General features: G+C 40.7%; 1 protein-coding gene across 4 annotated transcripts in view; it reads right to left on the bottom strand.

Moving 5' to 3' along the window:
- Positions 1-15,345, bottom strand: part of il1rapl1a (interleukin 1 receptor accessory protein-like 1a) — a 296,141-nt gene extending 280,796 nt beyond the window's left edge. For all 4 annotated transcript variants that reach the window (XM_012864423.3, XM_012864425.3, XM_036139111.1 and 1 more), the window contains exon 1: positions 14,549-15,345. The gene's annotated coding sequence lies outside the window, so the exon portion shown is untranslated. The remainder of the gene's footprint in view (positions 1-14,548) is intronic.
- Between the last annotated feature and the right edge of the window lie 539 nt (positions 15,346-15,884).

The following is a 15,884-nucleotide window of genomic DNA, read 5'->3' as shown; positions in this document are numbered from 1 at the left end:
TGTTTAGGTTTGTTACCAACCTTCTCCAATTTGCATTGCTTGTTGTCATTTCAGCTTTTAACCTTTCTGTTAGTCATTTTTTCTTCATAGTAGGGACTATGGTCTGGTCTGGCGTTCTGTTAGCTGTGGCATAATCCAGGGAAGACAAATCACCCGCTATTACCATCTAATGTAGAACAGATTCCTGGATCAATGTGTGCTTCTGTGCTTGTTGTGTCTCTGCTCTGTCTTCTCTAACCACAAGTTAATCGAGGCAGATGACCGTTCATACTGAGCCTGGTTCTGATGGAGGTTTTGCCTTTCCATTAAAGGGGAGTTTTTATTTCCACTGTCGCTTCATGCTTGCTCAGTATGAGGGATTGCTGCAAAGCCATGGACAATGCAGACGATTGTGGCTCTACTCTCCTACAGGAGGAGTGAATACTGCTTGTCAAGACTTTCTCTAGATAGGAAATTCATTTGACCAATCCACATAATCTGATCCAATCTGTATAATCTGATTGAATTTGACTTTAGAAAGTGCCTTGAGATGACATGTTTCATGAATTGGCGCTATATAAATAAAATTGAATTGAATTTACTGTAAAGAAACTTTCAAATCATCCTAGATTAACTCTGAGACGCACACATTTTTGAGACAGATTGCATCATTTAATGCAATACAACCTAAAAAACTGTTTTATAAAGCTCCATGACTTAATATTTTCAATCTAAACATTTAAAGTTATGACTGAGCACAGCGGAGAGGAAAAACATTCAGAAACGTATTAAATTCAAGTCAAGATGTCATCTATGATACATCATGTACATTCTAGGTGTTATAAAGCACTTTGTTCAAATAGGAGAGGAAAATAAATAAAACAATGCAGTTTGTAGAAAACTCTGAAAGCGTGGGTATGCCAACTGAAGTGTATTGAAAACATGAAAAGAGGTGAAAAGATCTTCTTTCATAAAACAAAGCTGAAGATGCACAGAATCAAAGTAATGGATGGATGAGGGATCCGTTTTACAAACAGCAGGGATGATTGCATGGACTGTGGCTGCATGGTAAATGTTTAACTGAACAAGTGCGGCTTTTATTTACACCAAGCCATGTTGTTCCAGCTCTCTTGTGTGTGAATTACAACTCATAAGCATATCTCACTGACCTTTAGTCCTGTCTGCCTTTAGTTTAACAGGCCTACCTGTCTAACTCAACCAATGTCTCTGACATGAAACAAAGCCTAGTTCAATCACAAAATGCAGGCATATGATGATTCCTCATTTGACACAAACAGCAATCTGTCTATATATATAAACAGATTGCTGTTCAAATATATAACATATGAACAGCAATGTGTGTATATATATATATATATATATATATATATATATATATATATATATATATATATATATATATATATATATATATATATATATATATATATATATACAAGTATATATATAAGTACAAAGTACTTTGACTTCCATTCATTTTCAAGCCATTCTATGGCCTAAACCTGACCCTCATCCTAACCCTAAACCAACCCTTACCCACACAAAGGTAAGACCAAAAAAAGGTCCTCACTTTACATCAAAGTCCTCACTGGTAAAATGAGCAAAAAATGTTCTCGCTCAGCTGTGAGTACAAGAACACACACACACGCACGCACACACGCACGCACGCACACACACACACACACACACAGTCAGTATCATTGATTGTTCTCCAACTATAATGCAGCTGCTGTGGGCCTCAGAGAAACATAAAGGCCCTGCAGGGAGCTGTCCAGTTATCTCAGATGGGATCTTATTACGGGATTTTTGTGAACAAACAGACAGTGCAGCACGTGTGCGCATGGCTGTATGTGCGTATTCCCGCTGCGAGGTTACTTGAGGTGTTCAAGGTTCAATCGTATATCTGTCATTTAAACGGCGACTGCTCCTTTCAGTACACATGTTCAAATCTTCTGCATGGTGCATTAAATTAAGCTACGTAATTTCTTCCCCCCATTTTACCATTATAAGGTCAAAATCCCTCATAAAATGAGAGAACACTCGAGAATTGCCTGGGTTAAACCCTAGTAATCTATATTTTTTTGTTCCTTGAAAACATAACGAACTCAGGACCAGTGTGCGGATAGAGGGGAAATAAACCAGGATGGCAGGAGGTGAAGGAGGAGAAGGAGAAGAGGCATCAAGAGAAAGGGAGGGAGCGATGCATGGCAGGAGCTGCAGGACTAGGAGAAGTGCCAGGTCACTGCCAGAGCCAAGAACAGGACTGACTGGGCTTGTGTGTCAAATCAGTGAACACACACAGACACACACACACACAAGCATATGCAAGATAAACAGACACATTGATGTCACTGACCTTCGGCAAATGTGCACCAATGTCACAGCCTCAACAAACTGAGACACCAGCGGCCATACATCGTTGTACTTCCTTAAAGACGATCTGTTTTCATGCTCTAGAAGATCTGCCCATCTGAGAGTTTTGACTCCAACACATCCTCCAACATGAAGGCTTTCTGTTGTTGCCATTGTTGCCATGTGTCTCAGTCTGTGTGAGCTCAATTGGAAGAGTGTTTAAAGACCTTTAACAGTTGGCTGGGACTCGGTTCCCTCTCATTACCGGCCAATGCCGCTAATAGCCAGCATCCTGTACACAATCGGCGTCCAACATCAGAGACGGCTGTTCAAAACAGTGCAATATTTATGGCAGTCCCCACTCCCCAGAGACTTGCTGCTCCATAACACAGAGCACTGCAGCTGACAATATAACTGGGTGGAGTGTTTGAGCTTAGGAAATTGTAGAAATGCTTCTTGCTCTCTTTTTCCTCTCACTGCAGCTTTTTGTTCTGTCTCCCTGTAGCCAATTCTTCCATGACCTTGTCTATGATTTAGTCTTTCCTTCTTTCGAATCTCTGAGTGATCCGAGCGGATTTAAGCGGTATGTGGACAAATCGGGGTACGAAAAAATGAGATAAAGTTCTCTCCGTCCTGTTTGATTCTTTTTTTTTTTAACCAGAGAAAAGAGATCACTGCTTCCAGTTTCATTGCCATGACCAAATCAGATACCTAAATCTGCAACAGATTTCTGGCATACAACTGCCAGCTCTGGGATTCTCAACATTCAGTGTCTCCGAGGAATCCTATCACAGTGATTCACTTTCTGCACCAATTCTACAACAAAAAAAGAGATGATTAAATTACACCTTTAAATACAATCTCATCTTGTATGACAAGGCAATTTTCCAGAGCTAGTCTTGTGTGTGAAAAGCATTATGTGTCAGGCAGGAAGACAGAAGAGTGTTTCTCCGTTCTACATTCCTGTGCTCTTTTCATTTGTGTGTTTTGAGCGTGTGCACGAGTTGAGACAGTTCATATTTCATCTCTCATCCCATGGGACTTGGCTGAGATTTGCCCAGAACCAATGCAAAGTGACAGCTGAGAGAATGATTCCATTAGAACTGGTGTGGTCCAGACTTCGAGTTTCATAGCCAGCATGTGATAGGGGACCGAGAGATTAATAACAGCACGGTCAAAAATAAGATCTGTTTAAGCTTGGCGTCATGTCCGACACAATCGCGTGAGAAAAAAGAAGCAACATTGTCCTTGATGGGACTGGAAGCTAGGTCTAGCTGCACTAAGTACCTTAAACGGCAAAGTGCCCTCCAAACTGCATGACATTACTATGTATGAACTTAAATATATTTTTAAAAGGAACAATATGACCACGATTTGATTTGACAGTTTCTCTTTTTCTTGACTGCAACACCTCGCCAGACTTCTGGCTTCTCAGAAAGAGTTTTCCATTTCTTAATTATCTAGATTTTTTTTCTGGTTTGCATAAAAGATACTTGCAGTGTGTTTTCTTTTCAGTCACCGATCCATAACCTGCCCAGTGATGTCATCTGCCTCTGCTACCACTTCAGAAAATCCCTGTTGGCAAATCTCAGGGCATTTTAACCAAGAAATCACACGATAGGTAATCATAATAAAGAAGTCTCTCAAATAAACTTTTTATTAGATGCCTTATTGAGCAATTTGAGGATTCTCAATAGAAAGTCTCCACTAAAATGGTCTCTCCTTGCCCAGATCGGGGAGACTTGCTCACCTTCTGGAAGCCAGGTCTTGTGGGTAAGCTCATTAATGAGTGCCTGTGGGCTGAGCCTTGGCTTCCAGGAGTTGATTGGGTACAACCAAAAAAGAAGCATCAAGCAGCCCCTAACACATAGATCCACCAAAGTCCCTTGATGAAGCCTGGGATTGCTGATTGCTCATGTCATAATCTGGGTACAGGGACACCTCATTGGTGGGAAAGAGTCGGAGCTGGTATGTGAGTTAGAGAGATTCCAACTAGATCAAGTTGGATTTGCCTCCACAAACAACTTGGGTTCTGGAACCCATCTCATGCAGCAGGGCTGGACTCTTTGCAGTTGCCCAGGAAGAGAGGAATTAGATGAATGTGTGGAAACCCATCAGAGAGCAGCTTAGCACCTCAGTATTGCTGTCCTCCCTGGTAAAGGACAGAATTGTCTCTTAGTGTATTTTATTTGCAAGATGAAAGGTTCTGACTGTTGTGTGCACTTATGCACACCAATTGTTCTGATGTCCCCAAAGTCATGAGGTTCCTGGATGGCCTCCTAGAAAGAGTCTCAGGGGAGTCTGCAGTGCCGCTGGGAGACTTCAGTGCCCATGTGTGTGATAATGGAGTCACCTGGAGGGATGTGATTGGGTGAGAGGAACTTTGGTGCTGTATTTCTGTGTTTGGAGTGTTTTGAGTGGTATGCCAAGGTGAGAGAAACATTTCGGACATGCTTTCGTTCCAGTGAAGTAATGAAATGCAACAGATTACAGTACATTTTGCGGGCACAATGTTTGTGATCAATCTCATTAAAGACATGCTCACATCTTCCATCCAACAATATAAGCTATAATGCCAGAATTGAACATGATGAAAAGACCTTCTGAAACAATGTAACACTGACTTCATCAATCTAACATTTGTCAGCTGATTGTTGTGGGTGTTTGGCAAGCCTTTTCAGTTTATTGTAGAATTAACAAAATGTAGACGGCTTAATTAACCTGGCTAATAATCACAAAGATCAATGAGACAAAAGCCACCGTTTACTGTTGGTATTAGATGGATCAAGTATTGGCACAAAAATGTTGCTAACAATTATAAGTGCTTTGAGCTTCCAAATGTGTTGCAGTCTGGGCATGTCTATGTTTTCACACCTTTTTTGTTACTTTGAGAGTTGTTACATCTTTTTCAGTAAAAATCATTACATGCCTTAAAACAATGTATGAGCATATAAATGAATCTTGTTAAGCCTAGTCATTTTGGTTGGACCATTTAATAAAATTCACGATGTAAACCAATGTAAAGTATTCATAAAGAGCTGTCATACTGCTTCTAGTTAATTCATATCAGTATTGCAAAACAAAACACACTATATGGTTGTAAATATGAGGAAATAAGATGCATTATTTGGAACATCAAGTCCTGTGTTTTATGTACACGCAAACTCGTTTTGTACAGTGTTTGTATTGTGATGGAAATTTTTGCTCTGTAAGAGCCCCAAAGAGGTCAAACAATTATAAGCTGAATTAATCAGAAAGTAGGTGGGGATGAACCAGCAGCTGGAGTCACTTGAACTAAACAAATCTTCAATGCAGAAAGAGTGCCATTAGTGTTTTCAGCAAGTGTCAGTGGTGCACTTGTACCTCTTCTTCTAGTACCTGTTCAAATTCTGTAGCAGTGAAACATATGTGCAATATATATGGAGTCTCTCCAACAGAATCTCTGTACATGTTCAATATATCTGTGAGATCCTTGCCGACCTGTTGATCAAATTGCATAAGCTGAGGAGTCCAAAGCATTGGCAGGTGATGCAAGAGTATTATTTACCAAGGTCAGCAGATCTTCCAACTCTTTGAAACACAAGGCAGATATGCTACAGTAGAATAATTGTATGAGAGTTATTTATAGATGATGCATTCAGGATGCCATGCTGCACAATGCAGTCACAAATGAAGGATTCAATGCAGTCACAAATGGAGTCCAAACAATTTAATAAATCCCTTTAGCACCCTAGATTTATTCTTGTGTATTTTCTTTGTCTAGTTTAATCCGTTTTTACATACACAATCGAATATAAGTCACAATAGGTTTCTTGGTCTCAACTGGTACTTTGGTTAAAATAATTTAAAAAAACAGAAACCCCAAATACATTTATGTTCAGTCCTGGTCAAAGCCAAGATAATCGATTGTCTGTTTTATTTTTAAAATTAACAAAACCAACTACTTGTTTTCGGAGTGAAGAACTACTCGTACATGCCTAACTCTGCAGATGTAGCCTCATTTCCTGCAACTCTGTTGCATCTCTTTTGACTTCTATTATCCCATTCACCTCTCATCCTAGTCATACTAGCCTTTCATTGACTTACAGGTGACAGCTGACTTTTTGGATGAATCCGCATAAATATCCCCACAATATAAATTGTGCACTTGTAAAATGCTTTAGCTAGATCTATCTGCAAAGTAAATGTGATGTTTTTTTCATGTACTTAAAATAAATAAAAATAATAAAAGGTTCCCTATCACAACTTGTATATTTTATACTTGCATCCCTAAATAATTTCAAACAGGACCGTGCAATGTTAAATAATTCAGATGTTGACATTTGAATGTAGATAAAAAATTTATTTAGGTGCCATATTGAATATTAAAGTTCACATTAGTTCAAATAAAATAAAATTAAAAACATTGAAAGTATGGCTTGTTTGAAAAGATTGCCGAGAGTAATCCTCTGAAAACCTCAGATATAAATAATATTTCCCTGTTGCATCTAAAAATACACCACAGTTTGGGAAAAATGTCTTTTGAACATACAGGGCAACAGTGATTATGCCCTCACGGTATGTCAAACATGCCAAGAGCTTGTCTAAAAATCAGAATACCTGTCCAGCTGGATGTACCATGAGACCCAATAGGTGCTGAAACAATCTGACTGTATGTGCCAAGAGATGCAACTCAGTAATTTTGCTTTGAAAAGCAACAAGACACTGACACCATAAGCAAAGCAAATAATATGCCATAGAAGAAAATAATTTAGAAAATCTAAATATTACAACTTCATAAAACCAGTACAGACCGTAATGTACCAATATTGCTGTGGTGGCACCTCAAGGACCTGAAGAAATATGAACAAGAGTTGTCAACTATTCCTAGGACCAGAATATCAGAGATATTTTAACCATATCTTCATTTAAAAATATGTAATGATGAAGTTAGAATTTCTCACTCTTTACAAATACGACTGTACCACTGTGGAGGGAGTTTAAACTTGGTGGTCATCAAACCACAAGCTGAATCCTAATTTGGGAGCAGGAAAGTACAGTGCATGTTGGATTCTGTAGTTAATTCAGCAGTGCTTTCTATTCAATGTTCTTATTCTTGTCTTGATATCAATCAATGTGACAAGGGAGATAAAAAAAAAAAACATGACTCAGCTCCAGATGTATGTGCGTGCGTGCGTGCGTCTGTGTGTATACGAATGGCAATTAAATAATTTGTTCTCAACCTATCCCATAACCTCTTCTGCAGTGAAGCCACAAATCACTGACCTGCCCTCTGTTCTGATATTTTGCTCTCAGGGACTTTCCTCCAATTCATTCTGCACTCCACACCCGTGTGTTATTAAAACATGCTCAGTTGTGTTAGTGCGTAATTGAAGATTTTTAAACTTGGAGCCAATTTGCCTGAAATAGCTCCCCGGCTCCCGCATCACAATGATTATTTCTAAACAAACCATGTTTAATCGACAGTGTGCCTCTACAGCTCTCTCCATCTGGAGGATGCTGTGTGACAGCTTCCCTTAAATTACAAATATCAATCTGCCACAGTGGGAGCTCAGCTGCCAGTGGCCTCAAGGGGGTCCACGTCAAAGCAACCAGCCTTCAAAACAAAGCCATCAAAACAATAATAATCCTGGGCTTGCAAGATGTTTTGGCTCCTAATCTGTTGTCACCTGATCACAGTTCCGGTAAACTGAGCGAATACATGAAAAGCATGCATTTGTGATATATCAACATAAAGAAAACTACTAATAAGAAGTAAAAAGTGTAGCGACACAGATCTGTTTTCTGTATGAAGGCTGACCTGAAGTTGGCCCAGCGTGTGCTTCTGGGTCAGCGCCGTGTGGCTCCACCCCTCTCTTCCCCTGCGGCAGGGACCGACAGACGTTAGCACCGAGGGCTCCCAATCTGCCGTGTGATCAGGGACTCTCCCTGAGCGAGTTCTTTCCTCATCACCGGCTGTCTGCCCACGGGGAATACCAGCACTTACACTCCAACCACCCGCTTATTGATAAACCTCACTGCAGGATTGCTTTCCCCTCCTTGGGAGAGCAGTGGGTCTGCAAGGTGGCCTAATTCAATCAATGTTAGTAGGGGGAAACACGCGTTGTCCATCATTGGGGTAGGTCCGGTTCTGTTCAACTCTGCCACCAATTCCAAGACACGAGATGACCATCAACAATGGCCCGCTTAGCATTGAGAGGCCCTAGTTATCCTCTGTGTGTTCCAGCACGGTAACCAGTTAAAGACATTTTGATATACACTCAGGATCATGTACATTGAAAGATATTGCGCAACAGTAATCACAGAAAAGCATTGAAGTCAATTATTGGGTTCACAGAAGCTGTCACAGCTCCCCCAGAGTTAATTTGATTTCCTCTTGGGCGGTGTATCAGTACCCCAGCTGTGTTTATAGCAGACATGGTGTGCAGTCTGCACACACTATCAGCCATTATGTCTTTAACCCTGTGGAATCCACACTGCATCACAAAAACAAAATAGGAATGTTTAATTGAAGACAGTTTTGAGAAGTGGGAGGGAGGTATTGAGTTATAAAATTGCTGCTAAAATGATGTTTATTGATGTAATGATTTCTCCTCTTTGAATATGCAACAGCCACATATCACACTATGCTTACTGTGCCATCTAACAGAATGTCCATCCCATTTTTCTGGCAAAACAGCCCTAACCCATTGAGGCATTGGCTAGAACCCTGATAGTGTGCTGTGGTATCTGGCACCAAGATGCGAGCAGCAGATCCTTTAAATTTTGTAAGTTGTTATTTGGGGCATCCGTGGATCAGACTCGTTTTCCCCAGCACATCCCACAGATACTCAATTGGACTGAGATCTAGGGGATTTGGCCCTGCAGTTGTTAAAGGAACTATACCTGAATTTATTTTTTTCTCTGGTTAAGATAAAATGCACAATTTATTTTGAGTTAAAGTATCCAATTTGATAATAACAATTGACTAATTGATGGCTTGATCTACCGTGTCCAGGCTTTTTAGCAAGAATAAGCAGAAAAATGGGGACAACCTGGGGCGACTTTCCCTGCCAATGGTACAATGAAATGTTGAGCCTTTGCTAAGCAGCAGCTCCTCCAGTGTGTGCACAAAAGGGTATATGTGAACAGAACAACATGCCATTCATATAAGGGTTGACCGCTCACATAAGGAAATATAATTTACCCCAAGACGTAGCCAAATATGTAAACGGCAACGAATAAAAGTCCCTCAATGAAGACATGGTTCCTCCAGAGGTTTGTGCACGAGCTGGAGGCGCATGTATAGTCTTGTACATGTCGAGGGTTTCTCATTGGGGGCGGGGCTTACAGTTTAAATTAAACTGTTCTCCTTAATCATGGTTCGAATTTGTGCAGAATTAGGGATAGTTCCTTTAAACTGTTTAAAACACTGCTAAACATTATCTTTTTTGCTTTCATGGCATTGTGCATTATCTGACAAGTATCAGACTGTAGCCCTTACTGTCAGGTCATTTTCTGCTTAGGTACCTCCATACTCAGTCCCTTTCCAGCTGAGAAACTATTGTCTCATGCTGTAATGTTTAAACTTAAGCCTAAGCTTGACTCCTAACCCTAAGCTTAAACACAATGTTTACTGATAATTTATAAAATTATAGATAGCCCGTTATCCCATGTGCAATCCTGAATGGGTAGAGAACTTGGAAAGGTTCACCATGGTGCATGACACAACCGGAGATTATGTCACACGAGAAAGGGACTTTGGAGTACGGGGCCTTAACAGTTGTGGCTGAAAATCTGCAGCTAGTAGACCTTATTGTGTTATTCTACTGAAAGAGGCCAAAGCCATAAGGAAATACTATTATCCATCCAGACTGGTATGTGGCCATTCCACCTCATAGACTTCAAACTGTGATTCACAGCATGCTTTGCCCCCTTTCTCGCAGAATCAGCATTAACTTTAACAATTTGAGCTACAGTAAATCATATGTTTGATTGTACCACATGGGCCAGCCTTTGCTCCCACATGCATCAATGACCCATAACCCTGCTGTCAGACCACCAGTGTTTCTTGCTCTGGGAAAAAATATTGGAGATTGGGAACACCCCAAAAGAGCTGCAGTTGCCTAGCCAACACAATTTGGCTCTTGTCAAACATATGCCCATCTTTCCTGCCTTCATGCATTAACATTGAGAAAAAAATATTTAGTTGTTGCCTAACCTTCCACCACTCAATCTATAGGTGCCGTCATTATGTTATGCTTTAATTGCGAACCTAAGCATGTTGTAGGATTGTGATGAAAGAAATATTTCTAAGACAAAAAAATATGATAATATGATAACGTTTCAGCTTCCTTAGGGCAAAACTAATAAGTGGGGGATAAGTATCACTTCCTTGTTTGGTAAAACAACAGACAAGATAACAGTATCAGTGTTAATATCTTTTTATGGAAGTGAGTACCATTCATTCAGTTGTGAAATTAATTTATTTTTAATAGTTGCTTATCTTTAGTGTGCCAGTGTATGCATCCATTTGCCTGCACATTTGCTGGTGATAAACAAGTAAAGTTTCCTTGTATACTGAAATAAATTGTTTTTCAAAACAAACATGGATCTTGTGCACACAAAACCTATTTTTACAGTGGAAACAAGGATCTGGTCCATGCAAATGTATTCAGCATTCAGTCTGTACAACTTCAGTCTTTCTGGTAATTTTGTTTAATATTTTCTTTGGTGATCAACGACAGGAGAAGGAGCTTTTTGTACTCTAATTCTCAGGTTCAGTCTGGTTCCACCATAACCTGTGTTATTATTGGCTACATTAGCATCCAATGCCTTTACAACTAAACAGAGACGTAATGGACGGGCGCACTCATTTGTTTGTTTACTTCATTATTTATTTGCCCTCTGAGCCATCATCTGATTAATGCTTTCCTGCATTGGCTTGTACCACAGTAGATCGGAGCATCGTGCCATTAGCTTGTAGCGTTAGCTTGTAGCATTGGTGCAACTAGCATGTGACATTATTCAGCATTTAGTTTTTTTACATTCTGTCTACCTTTTAGAGAATATACCTTAGAAGAATGGTTTTGCTTCCCTTGTCGGCTAAACAAGGTTGCATATGGTATTTCTGTTTGAATACAATCACCGCCTTAGCAGAGTTTAAAACTTCTAGCAGCTCATTGATTTTGGTCAAGTGAGCAGGTGCATAAAGGGGAAAGGCTGAGTGTCTTGCTTACGACAGTGACGCTTCTGCTGGAAGAACTGCAACAACTTGGGGAAATTAAAAGGAGACAGTTTGTAAAAAAAAAACCAAATATGCAAATGAGTACCTTTGAATATTTTTTTGACAACCCTAGCATGTTGTACATACTATACAGCAAAAAAAAAAGTATGTTATGATTTAATAACATTCAATTATGGGAATTAAAAACAATAAAGATAGCCCTATGTAATCATAAGTGGTCCAGATGAGATTATTTTTGCTATTTTTCAAAAAAGCATCATCAGGGTTTTCACACAAAGCCTGTTTTAATAGATGACCTTTTAATAAATTAAAAGCATATGGTGGCATATTTCAGAGCAAACACTGTGATCATTCACCTAAAACTAAAATCAATGAAGGCTAAGTATAGAGGGCAGAACATGTAATTGCACCATAGGAATGGGGCTTGATATTTCAAATACAATGAATAAAGGAAGATAACTATTACATACACCATTTATGCATAACATTAAGACCTCTGACAATGAATGAAACAAAAATTAACATTTCATAGTAGCAAATGTTTGAGGGTAGTCATATTTTGCGGCAAGAGAACACTTTATCCTCAAATTTTATGTAAGAAGCAACAGAAACGGGCATTCACAAGGATTTGAGCAAGTTTGACAAGGGCTACATTGTGATACCTAGCTGTCTAGGTTAAAGCAGCTCAAAAACTGCAGCTCTTGTGGGATGTTTCTAGTCTGCAGAGCTCAGGATTTATCAAAAATAAACAATAAAGACACCTTCCCTCAGGATGTAGATACAGATGGACAACAGGATAAGAACAGGATAAGAAACTCATTTATTGCTTATAGAGTAGTGTTTCTTAATCAACAATGTGACCCCCCCCCCCCTCCATGTGTTTAATTTTCATGATTTTACTGGAGAGTCACATATTGTTTTGTGAACTGTGATATGTTGGATGCAACAATGACTCATTTCCAAGCAAAGTTTTCCAATCAGGGTCAACAGACAAAGAACAGTCCAGAAGTGATATTTGTTTAACTCTGGTCACTTTCAGCAGAAAAATGCATTCCACTAAGAAAGAAAAAAGTCCAGTAATGAACAAATTCCCAACATCTCAACGCAATGGCGTAGTTGTGGGAGATGCTGGAAAACAAGTCCAATCAATGGAGGCATGCTGCTAACATGATGCTCCTAAAAACCACAGCCCACCATCAGGGCTGTAGTGGAGTCCATGCCTCGACAGGTCAGAACTTCTGATCGCTAAAGGAGGACAGACACAGCATTAGGCATGCGGCCATACTACTCTGCTTCAAGGAAAAAACATTTTCTTCACAATAAGCATCAGACGCTTGAATTTGTGACAATGGCACACATGTATGAGTCTCAGCGTAGCAGCTCAAGCCTTTTAAAGACGAATTCACGGCAGAGTTACCGCAGCACCAACTTTACAGAATGAGGCCAGACTCGAACAAAGGAGCTGTCTGTTTGAGCACCACGGACAGTTCCTGTCATCTTCCTTCTGACTAGGCGCTGCCGGAGGGAGCGATGAGCTGCCAGTTATCTGCCGCACTTTGCAACATCAGACACAAGCGACTTTATGAATTCATTAACGCCGCGCTCTGTGCTCCAAGAAAGGAGGAAAGAAAGCACCGATAATCTTCTATAGAGAAAATACATTTTTCACCACCCATATTTATTTTTTATTTTTTTGCTGTTAACATTGTAAGCTGAAGATGTGTCTCGCCTCTAACTGGCCCCTGCAAACCCAATTAGATGTAGGCTATATGACAAGCTTATAAGACAGGAAAGGAGGGTGTGTGTGTGCGTGTGTGTGTGTTGTTGTTGTGGTGGTGGGGTGTGTGTGTGTGGGGGGGGGGGGGGGGGGGGGGGGTGCTGTCAGCTATGATTAACGGGGTTTATGCCCGAGCTTGGTGTCTTGTAAGATTCACAGCTTTGGTTGAGTTTGACTTTTAAGCAATGCGAACGGCCTTGGCAAGCCAATATGAAAGAGAGGGACTTAAACTCGCGCGTGTTGGTTTATTTAAAGAACATGCTCACTGACTGACAGACCACCCGCAATTTTAGCGTACCGGGGATGAGCAAACGCAGCCTTGGAAATGACGATGAAAGCGGAGCACCAGCAGGAGATATAGAATCCCCGTTCGTCGCTCAGATTCCTGCGTCATGCGTCGGCATTCCTACGGTTCCACCCCGCCGCCTCGCTTTCATCCGTGGGGGACTGGTACAGTAGGTCGGAATAAGCCTGTTTGGTTACTTCAACGTGATTACATGTCTGTTGTTTCGGCCATACCCCAAGGATAGAAATCCTCACGTGTGCGCGACTTTTTGGGGGTGATTTGTAACCACACACACACACACACACACACACACACACACACACACACACACACACACACACACACACAGCTTAAGTTTCATTTGTGTGTTTTTAGTATCTGCTTTGTTGCTGAACCAGCAGCTCGAATAAAGAAGGGATTGTGCGTATAATAAGGCTTGCCTTCGGGGAGAGCTTCCGTTTCGCTTACACCTTTATCTAAATCCTCTCCTGAGTGAGCTCCAGTGAGCCCGGCGGCTCGGTGCATGTACGAGACACTGCACTGCAGAGGGCTCCTTCAGAATCTCCATGATTGAGCTTATGAAGCGAAACAGCCGCTGAGATTTCCTTCGATAATCACTTAATTCATGGAACATTTCTGATAATACACATGTGTTATGGAAATCATGTCAGCGTCTATATGACAGGTGCTGAAGTTCTCCTTCAAGTGTTGGACGGGTTTAATTCCGTGCACATCGTTTACTGATTTTTAAAACTAACTTCAGTTGTCCGAGAAAAAACCCAGAGTCAGATGGGATAGATGCATCGCTGGAATAATCAACGAATCCGTTTAAATTACGTCTGAAAACTTTACCAAATTGCACCATAACACGTAAGCAAGCCCAGAGGAACAAGCGAAGCTGGCCTACCTTCAATCTGATTCCAAAATGGTACGACGCGGATTGTCAGTCAGCGGGGAAGGCTCTGGACATCACAACTCCCGGTCAGCAGAGAAAAAAACCGTGTGCGTACAGTGGCTGAAGGCTGGGGGTGATCTGTGTTGCAGCGAGGTCACCCATTCAGCCAATCGTCCAACTGAAATTCAGAGACAAGAATTACGATTTTCTTTTCTAAGCTTCTGTCCTTTCTGGAGGAAAAAAAGCGCGCAGGGTGCTCTCCTGCGCAGATGTGACTTTTGCGCTCTTGGAGTAAATGTAAGATGGGTGAGAACAAGATTTTTTTCTACGGCCAAGAAAACATGATATGGCAAAATGACAATATCACCCACTCCTAAAAAAAAAAACTAAGAGCTGACTTTTAAGCAGATCCACTCCTGTGTGTTTCCCAAAACACACTCGATATGGCGCGATCCCCGTGGAGATGAGAATGGGGGAAAGAAATGTATGGATATAATCGCCAGATCCAATGTGTGTGGGGGGTTCCCTCTACAGCTCCAATGCTCACGATGAGAGTGGTCTCTCCCCGGTCCTAGTGCACCACACAGCGTCCCCGCTGGCTCGAACGCACGCCGCCGCTGCACCTGCAGTCGGCCATCCTCATCGATTAAACAGTGAAATGGATGAGGGGAAAAGAAATTCCAGCAGACATGTATAACTCAGCTCAATGCCCCGCCGCCGAACAGAGAACGGATAGATGCGCAGAGATGGTCCTCACTTGTTGTTAGTAGGAGGGAGAAGGTTGGAAAGGGAGAGAAGGAGGGAAGAGGTGGAAAGGGGGGAGAGCAAACTGAAAGAGAGAGAGAGAAGGGGTTTAAAACAGGGGCGGGGCTAGATATAAAGCTAGTTTGATATAATATCCCGACCTGGCTCAAATCTTTATTCACTCATATAAAGTAACAATAAAATAGAATATTAGATATTTTTGTCAGTATTTTTTATTCAAAAAGTGAAAATCGTGTTTTAAATAGATTCAGTACATGTTTTTCTTGATTTTGATCATTATGACTTATAGCTAATTTCACAAAAAAGGTGGGTCTTTTCTGCATCTGCCCCTTGTCTTTGGGACTCCCTCCCGACCATCAGAGAGGTCCACGGACACTGGCTGCTTTTAAATAAATAAATAAATACATTTAAAAACCTTTTTTAAACAAGCATTTCACACTGATCCATGAGTTTTTAAGTTTATTCTATTTGTATTTTGTACTATTGTCATTTTTTTATCCTGTAGCACTTTGGTATTTTTTTCCTAAAATAAAATAACTACTTTAAAATGTTTTATTAGTAGTAGTATTATTTGAAGCACACA

Source organism: Fundulus heteroclitus, chromosome 7 (assembly GCF_011125445.2).
Source record: "Fundulus heteroclitus isolate FHET01 chromosome 7, MU-UCD_Fhet_4.1, whole genome shotgun sequence".
Lineage (NCBI taxonomy): Eukaryota > Metazoa > Chordata > Actinopteri > Cyprinodontiformes > Fundulidae > Fundulus > Fundulus heteroclitus.
The sequence above is the reverse complement of the archived record's forward strand: the minus strand, read 5'-3'. Positions and strand labels throughout refer to the sequence as shown.